This window comes from Oncorhynchus kisutch, unplaced genomic scaffold (assembly GCF_002021735.2).
Source record: "Oncorhynchus kisutch isolate 150728-3 unplaced genomic scaffold, Okis_V2 scaffold1530, whole genome shotgun sequence".
Lineage (NCBI taxonomy): Eukaryota > Metazoa > Chordata > Actinopteri > Salmoniformes > Salmonidae > Oncorhynchus > Oncorhynchus kisutch.
Genome location: NW_022263475.1, coordinates 12,501 through 21,660, shown reverse-complemented (window position 1 = coordinate 21,660; position 9,160 = coordinate 12,501). Strand labels below are relative to the sequence as shown.

At 42.6% G+C, this 9,160-nt stretch overlaps 1 protein-coding gene across 1 annotated transcript in view; it reads left to right on the top strand.

The window, feature by feature from the left end:
• Window positions 1–8,219: 8,219 nt before the first annotated feature.
• LOC116366528 (amine sulfotransferase-like) overlaps window positions 8,220–9,160 on the top strand; it is a 3,500-nt gene continuing 2,559 nt past the window's right edge. The window contains exon 1 of the mRNA XM_031818646.1: window positions 8,220–9,160. This exon is cut by the window's right edge and continues 489 nt beyond it. The gene's annotated coding sequence lies outside the window, so the exon portion shown is untranslated.

Below are 9,160 nucleotides of genomic sequence, written 5' to 3'. Positions count from 1 at the left end.
GTACTCAAATTTTGTTATTTACCAAACCATGGGAAAAAAATGTTTGTTTTAATGTAACCTTTATTTAATTAGGCAAGTCCGTTAAGAACAAATTCTTATTTACAATGACCGCCTACACTGGCCAAACATGGACGACGCTGGGCCAATTGTGCGCCGCCCTATGGGACTCCCAATCACGGCCGGATGTGATGTAGTTAGGAATGTGTGAGCTTTCTCGGTGTTACAATGAACTGCAACAAAACAAAAATATGGTGTTCAATTTGGTATCTTTCTATGGTGTTATTTTATTTGATCAAATGACATCTAGTGGTCTATTTGGGCACTTCTGATTATTACAGGTCTCTGTAATTATCTCTGGCCCTCTGTCTGGCCTTAAAATATCTCAAATAATCAAATACGATGAATTTAAAATAAAACATAGAATTACAACGCTGTAAAACATGATCTTAAATACAACCACCAACTTAGTGACTATCATTGGTGTTTAGTAAGAGGGTTTTAGCATTACATATAATTCATTCAATTTTTTGTATTATTGTATTGTTTGACTATGTCTTTGTTGTAAATGTGTTGTTGTCAAACTGGTTGGTGGCAGTTGTGAAAAAGGTCAACAGTTGGAAGAGTTGCAGAGCTTTTTCCATTAACTAGGCTATTTCCTCTTGATCCATATGGTCTATCCACTAGAAACTTATGGACAATATGGACACAGATATAAAAACATGTATACTATATATGAATACATTTTTTTAAAGTTATTTGAACATAAATTACCAAAGTTACCATATATTACCAGTTATTTAGCCAAATGAATTACCAAGATTCCGGAAACTTTGGCAAATTACTGGTAGCTTTACAACAGTGAGTAACCATCTAACGTCAAGTTGTAAAATCCCGAACTTCCACTTTAAGTCACACCAATGTCACAGTTATGGGACATTCAAATTGTCTTCTTCTTTCTCTCTCTCTCCCTCCCACTCCCTTTATCCTTCTCTCTCCCTCCCACTCTCGTTAAAGGGCTGGTAGACCCTGATTAGAATGCGGGGGAGTGAGCCACTGCTGAACATTTTTAATATATTGATTACCCCCTTAACAGAGAGAGGGAGAGGGAGAGAGAGAGAGAGAGAGAGAGAGAGAGAGAGGGAGAGGGAGAGGGAGAGGGAGAGGGAGAGGGAGAGGGAGAGAGAGAGAGAGAGAGAGTGAGGGAGAGGGAGAGGGAGAGAGGGAGAGGGAGAGAGGGAGAGGGAGAGGGAGAGAGAGAGGGAGCAAGAGAGGGACACTGAGAGGAAATGAAACAATGAATTAAAATGGTCCAAACAGTGAGTAGAAGTAAGTAGCCCAATACTATTTGCAACACACGCACACAACACACACTCACGTACACACGATGTGAGGATACTGCGCTGCTCTGTCTAGGCCTATATGAACTCCTCATATGAACATCACAAGTGTCGGGGCTCCGTGGTCACCATGGTAACAGGTTCAGGGGGGCAGTGCCATGGTGTGTGTGTTTGACTGTGTGTGTGTTTGTGTGTGTGTGTATATGTGTGCTATGACTGCGTGCACGAGTGTGTGTGCTACTGTGTGTGGTGTATATGTGTGTGTGTCTGCATGCAATGTGTGTGTGGTTGTGTGTGTATGTGCCGCTGCCCTGTCCAGCTGTGGTAAAGAGAAAGAGAGTGAGAGAGAGCGAGCAGGAGAGAGAGAGAGAGAGAGAGCGAGAGAGAGAGAGAGAGAGAGAGCGAGCAGGAGAGAGAGAGAGAGCGAGAGAGAGAGAGAGAGCGTGAGAGAGAGAACGTGAGAGAGAGAGAGAGAGAGAGAGAGAGAGATAGAGGAGGTTGGGACCACGGGATGGGATGCCAACAAGAGGGGTCCACAGAAAAACATACAAATGTGCTGACTGCTCAGTTTCCATGGGAACGGCCCCTCCCCCTTCTCCTCCCTCCCTCCTCATTGCACTTGCTAAAGCGTGATGAGCCTTGCTCATACATCTCACCTTAATAATGTCTGTCTATGTATTCCTGGGAGTGCTCACATATTGTTGTTTCTATTTTTCAGTTGTGTTTATGCAATCATCTGACATCACAGTTCTGTGTGTGTGGACCCTCTGACCCCTCACCTCTCTCCCTCCCCTCACCCTCCCTCCGTCTCCTCCCTCCCTCCCTACCCTCCCTCCCTCCCCCTCACCCTCCCTCCCTCCCCTACCTCCCTCCCTCCCTACCTCCCTCCCTCCCCTCACACTCACTCCGTCCCGCCACCCTCCCTCCCTCCCTCCCTCCCTCCCTCCCTCCCTCCCTCCCTCCCTCCCTCCCTCCCTCCCTCCCTCCCTCCCTCCCCTCCCTCCCTCCCTCCCTCCCTCCCTCCCTCCCTCCCTCCCTCCCTCCCTCCCTCCCTCCCTCCCTTCACACTCACTCCGTCCCGCCACCCTCCCTCCCCTCACACTCCCTCCCTCCCTCCCCTCACACTCCCTCCCTCCCTCCCCTCACACTCCCTCCCTCCCCTCACACTTCCTCCCTCCCTCCCTCCCACCCTCCCTCCCTGCCCCTGCACACTGAACTACTGGAAATACACCTTTTAAAGACATGATCAGAGATTCATCCAGGATAAACACTGTGAATGATAGGTTATGTCAATTACCCTTAAAAAGCACCCGTGACATCTCAATGCGTTAGTCAGTCAATGCGTTTCCTCGGTCATTGAATCATGGCCTATGGTTCTGTGGTTTCTTCCACATCCTCCGCTAGAACCTGGGGTCACACTGCATCCCTATGGACGTTCAGTGAAACTGCAACACAAAACTTGAAAATGACATTTCCAAAAGAAGATGTGTGTGCTTGCCAGTCTTGAAGTATTTCTGGTTGTGAAATAGTAGAAGTAGTGGTAGTGACTGCAGTAGAACATGTTGTAGTAGTAGTAATGGTAGTAATATGGTTGTTATAGGTGTCATGGCATGGCCCTTTCTGGGTGTAGATCGTGGCTTCCCCCTCTCTCACTCTCTCCTACACCCAGGTTATGTTATCTCAGGTCATAAATTCCTGGTGGAGACTCTCTCCCCCTTTTCATGCAGAGAGAGAGACCACAGAGTGAACAAAGGACTTTGCGTGGCCAAACTCCTAAATCCCCAAAATGGGAAAATGAAACTATATGTCCACTTGTGAGAATGTGGGAAGGGGCCGTGGACACTAAAGGGACAGTTATGTTGAGTGTGTTTAATTTGGTGACCTCATGAAGGACAGGAAACACACGTAACTATATCTCTGAATGTGCACATTTCTCAATTATGGTGTTTGCATCTAATTCTTGTATAAAATGAATGAGTAAAGATGAAACTATTCATGAAATTATGTAACATGATGTTAACCTTTAATTTTGAGAGAATTGTATTCCCTGTTTAGTTGAACTAGTCAGCGGCCACGCCCCCGTGAGCAAAGACATGATCTGGCGTCATGGAATCGCCCTTTTCTATTACTACGAATAAAACCCCCTCCTGAGGAAATCCTCTTCAGACCACGCATACTTCAGTGTAAGCTGAGGTGGCAAAAGTGTGCGTACCAAGACTAAGCAAACCCACTGCAGGAGCTGTGATTGCAAATAGTTGAGTACCAAAACTAGAAAACTATGCAGCTTGGAGCATTAGCTACACGGTGTCATCCCGCCGAAGATGGTGCCTCTTCCTGTTCGGGCGGCGTTCGGCGCTCGTTGTCGCCGGCCTACTAGCTGCCATCGACTCCTTTTTTTTTGTTTCTGTTAGTTTGGTCTAATTGGTTACACCTCTTTTGAGTTAAGTTTTGTTTGTGGGCTATTTAAGGGCACTAGACCCGCTGGATATTGTGCGGGCTTGTTCTTTGTTCATGGTGTTGGATTATTTTATGGTTTCTATTTTTCCGGACAGTTTTAGTCCTGTTTGTTTGGACGGGTTGTTTCATGCGCCCTTGTGTTTGGCATGTCCATTTTCACTGTCTTTGGAATAAAGATCCACATTCGGAACTAACCTGCTCTCTGCGCCTGACTCCTCCACCCACAATCGCTAGAAGCCTTAACACACGGCTGGAAATGGTTCAACTCTGAGACTTTCAATCCCTACAGAATAAGAGCAAATTTTAGATACTAATTACTAGTCTGCAACTAGAAATGATGTAAACCTGGGATGTGAATACCAACAACCGCCAAGACATCTACATCTACATAACAACAGAGTGTCACGTTCGTCATAACGAGGAGACCAAGGCGCAGCGTGATAAGAATACATTCTTCTTTAATAAACAAAGAACACTAAACAAACTAACAAAACGAACCTGCCGCTAATTACAACAAGTGCTGACATGCAACTACACATAGACAATAACCCACAAAACCAAAATGGAAAATGGCAACAAAAACAGGATCCCCAATCAGAGACAACGATAAACAGCTGCCTCTGATTGGGAAACCAATTCAGGCCACCATAGACCTACATTTTACCAAAACCTCATAGATGTACAAAAACCCTAGACAAGACAAAAACACAGAAACCACCCTCGTCTCACTCTGACCTAACCAAAATAATAAAGAAAACAAAGATAACTAAGGTCAGGGCGTGACAGAACACTATCAGGAGCCACCGATAGAGCTACCACCATGAGTAACCAGAGACTCTCTGATGAGCTGACTCTCCCGCAGACGGACCGACGATTCCAACAGAGAAGACAACAATGACATATGGGCGTAAATATATTGATTGCAATTATTCCCGAATGAGTGAGCGTTCATGCGCAAAGGATTAGCATTTCAATGAATATAATTATCCACTGTGTGTAGTGATCCATTTTGTCCTTCCCGCTCTTTTTCAGTCAACACCCCTTTGTCCACCGAGCCGTCATATGGGTTTAGCCCACTAGGGAATCTTCCCTATCATTGTTAGTAACCAATATCTACTCTTTGTTTGTTTATGCATTTCTGTGATTAGTAAATAAATTATTAAGCCAATTGGCGTATGGGTGATTTATAGTAAAGGCTGGGTGCGTGCAGATAACCAACAATTTACGACGTTCAGATGAGACTAACGTGAGCTAAATAATAATTCATTAATAGAAGACTAATTGATCAGATATTAAAATATCTGAAGAATTATATTCGGAAAATTATAACTTCATAATCTAAAGATTTTCCGTGGTGCCCCGACTTCCTAGTTAATTACATTTACATGATTAGTTTAATCACGTCATAATAATTACATAGAATTGATTCGATAAAAATAGCAGTCTTCACATTTAAGGATGCCAAAGACACAACATAAGCTATGGGTTGGTTATAGTGACCTATTTTGGGGTGGTTTGTAGGTGGGGAGTGAGTATAGTGGATTTGAGTGGACTAGTATAGAGTGAGTATAGTGGATTTGAGTGGACTAGTATAGAGTGAGTATAGTGGATTTGAGTGGACTAGTATAGAGTGAGTATAGTGGATTTGAGTGGACTAGTATAGAGTGAGTATAGTGGATTTGAGTGGACTAGTATAGAGTGAGTATAGTGGATTTGAGTGGACTAGTATAGAGTGAGTATAGTGGATTTGAGTGGACTAGTATAGAGTGAGTATAGTGGATTTGAGTGGACTAGTATAGAGTGAGTATAGTGGATTTGAGTGGACTAGTATAGGAGTATAGTGGATTTGAGTGGACTAGTGGATTTGAGTGGACTAGTATAGAGTGAGTATAGTGGATTTGAGTGGACTAGTATAGAGTGAGTATAGTGGATTTGAGTGGACTAGTATAGAGTGAGTATAGTGGATTTGAGTGGACTAGTATAGAGTGAGTATAGTGGATTTGAGTGGACTAGTATAGAGTGAGTATAGTGGATTTGAGTGGACTAGTATAGAGTGAGTATAGTGGATTTGAGTGGACTAGTATAGAGTGAGTATAGTGGATTTGAGTGGACTAGTATAGAGTGAGTATAGTGGATTTGAGTGGACTAGTATAGAGTGAGTATAGTGGATTTGAGTGGACTAGTATAGAGTGAGTATAGTGGATTTGAGTGGACTAGTATAGAGTGAGTATAGTGGATTTGAGTGGACTAGTATAGAGTGAGTATAGTGGATTTGAGTGGACTAGTATAGAGTGAGTATAGTGGATTTGAGTGGACTAGTATAGAGTGAGTATAGTGGATTTGAGTGGACTAGTATAGAGTGAGTATAGTGGATTTGAGTGGACTAGTATAGAGTGAGTATAGTGGATTTGAGTGGACTAGTATAGAGTGAGTATAGTGGATTTGAGTGGACTAGTATAGAGTGAGTATAGTGGATTTGAGTGGACTAGTATAGAGTGAGTATAGTGGATTTGAGTGGACTAGTATAGAGTGAGTATAGTGGATTTGAGTGGACTAGTATAGAGTGAGTATAGTGGATTTGAGTGGACTAGTATAGAGTGAGTATAGTGGATTTGAGTGGACTAGTATAGAGTGAGTATAGTGGATTTGAGTGGACTAGTATAGAGTGAGTATAGTGGATTTGAGTGGACTAGTATAGAGTGAGTATAGTGGATTTGAGTGGACTAGTATAGAGTGAGTATAGTGGATTTGAGTGGACTAGTATAGAGTGAGTATAGTGGATTTGAGTGGACTAGTATAGAGTGAGTATAGTGGATTTGAGTGGACTAGTATAGAGTGAGTATAGTGGATTTGAGTGGACTAGTATAGAGTGAGTATAGTGGATTTGAGTGGACTAGTATAGAGTGAGTATAGTGGATTTGAGTGGACTAGTATAGAGTGAGTATAGTGGATTTGAGTGGACTAGTATAGAGTGAGTATAGTGGATTTGAGTGGACTAGTATAGAGTGAGTATAGTGGATTTGAGTGGACTAGTATAGAGTGAGTATAGTGGATTTGAGTGGACTAGTATAGAGTGAGTACTACAGCGTCGTAAGCCATATAATCTGCTTTTAAACTCTATGTGGATGGGAATATTAAAGCTATAATGTGTGTTATGAAGCTTTTGGAGGTAGAAAAACCTTATCCAATGATGCTTAGGTGGATACAGTGAAGACTGGATGAGCAGCTCAGGTAGATAGTAGCCTGTGGACAAAGGAACATGTTGCAAGTTGCATTACATGTTTAATAGCTCCACGCAAGAACATATTCTTGACCAGGTACTGTGTGGAGGTTGTTTTACCTAGTTCTACAGCTTCAGGCAAGAACACGTTGTAGGCCAGGTATGGAGATGGTCAGTTTACTGGATTTTAAATCAAATAAAACGTTGCTATAATTCAGTAAGAACACGACTGTAATCTGACATTTGTTTGTATTACTGCACAGCAGCACATTGATAAATAGAAAATGGCAGAAAGGTCTGTGCTTGCAAGTGGTCTTGAAGTATTTCTCGTTGTGGTAATGATGGCAGTAGTAGTGGTTTTAGTAGTTATGCAGTAATATGGATGTCATAGGCTATGGGTCAGTTCAAGTCAGGTAGTAGTGGTTTTAGTAGTTATGCAGTAATATGGATGTCATAGGCTATGGGTCAGTTCAAGTCAGGTAGTAGTGGTTTTAGTAGTTATGCAGTAATATGGATGTCATAGGCTATGGGTCAGTTCAAGTCAGGTAGTAGTGGGTTTTAGTAGTTATGCAGTAATATGGATGTCATAGGCTATGGGTCAGTTCAAGTCAGGTAGTAGTGGGTTTTAGTAGTTATGCAGTAATAGGGATGTCATAGGCTATGGGTCAGTTCAAATGCCTCTGTCACATACACTACCGTTCAAAAATTTGGGGTCCCTTAGAAATATCCTTGTTTTTGAAGGAAAAGCACATTTTCTGTCCATTAAAATAACTTAAAATTGATCAGAAATACAGTGTAGACATTGTTAATGTTGTAAATGACTTGTAGCTGGAAACGGCTGATTTTTAATGGAATATCTACAGAGGCGCACAGAGGCCCATTATCAGCAACCATCACTCCTATGTTCCAATGGCACGTTGTGTTGGCTAATCCAAGTGTATCGTTTTAAAAGGCTAAATTGATCATTAGAAAACCCTTTTGCAATTATGTTAGTGGAGCTGAAAACCTCTTCACTGTTGACATTAAAAATCAGCCGTTTCCAGCTACAACAGTCATTTACAACATTAACAATGTCTACACTGTATTTCTGATCAATCTGATGTTATTTTAATGGACAAAATCTGTTTTTATTTCAAAATACAAGGACATTTCTAAGTGACCCCAAACTTTTGAACGATAGTGCATACTCCCTCCCAGCCTCTAGGTAATCAGGCTGCTGATTATCCCTGACACCTGTCACCATCGTCTCGCACACCTGCACCTCATGACACTCATCTGGACTCCAGCTCCTCCTTGATTATCTACCCTGTGTCTGTCCCTCCCCCTGGTTCTTTCCCCAGGTGTTACTGACTGTTTCCATGACGGTGCGTTGTTTGCGTTACGTGTTTATTGTTTCATGTATTTATTAAAACTCACTCCCTGAACTTGCTTCCTGATTCTCAGCGCACTCGTTCCAGCCTCAATCAGAACCATCAGAAAGAAGTTGTCTCCAATTCAAAAAGCTATGGAAGTACAGTCCACACAGTATCAGCAATATCATTCATTCAAACAGATATGATATCGATATCGGTTTGAAAAATATAGAGTCTCCATATCTCCGCCCATCACCTACAAGTAGTATCTAAACATTGCAGAGGTGTTCAGTCCCAGGGTCCTTAGCTTAGTGATGACCTTTGAGGACACTATGTTGTGCAATGCTGAGCTGTAGTCAATGAACAGCATTCTCACGTAGGTGTTCCTTTTGTTCAAGCAATGCAAGCAATGTCCTCAGGCCATGTTACTGGTATTACTGGTATTATTAGGTTGGTGGATGGTGATTTATGGAATTAATGAGCCAATATGACAGATGCACACTTTCAGAAAGTATATAATAGGCACAGACAGATCTTTAAAGGTCCTTCTATCCCTCCTCTTTTCTCCTCCTCCTCCAACCTGAAGTGTAGACAGACCTGTAAAAGTCCTTCTACCCCTCCTCTTTTCTCCTCCTCCTCCAACCTGAAGTGTAGACAGACCTGTAAAAGTCCTTCTATCCCTCCTCTTTTCTCCTCCTCCTCCAACCTGAAGTGTAGACAGACCTGTAAAAGTCCTTCTATCCCTCCTCTTTTCTCCTCCTCCTCCAACCTGAAGTGTAGACAGACCTGTAAAA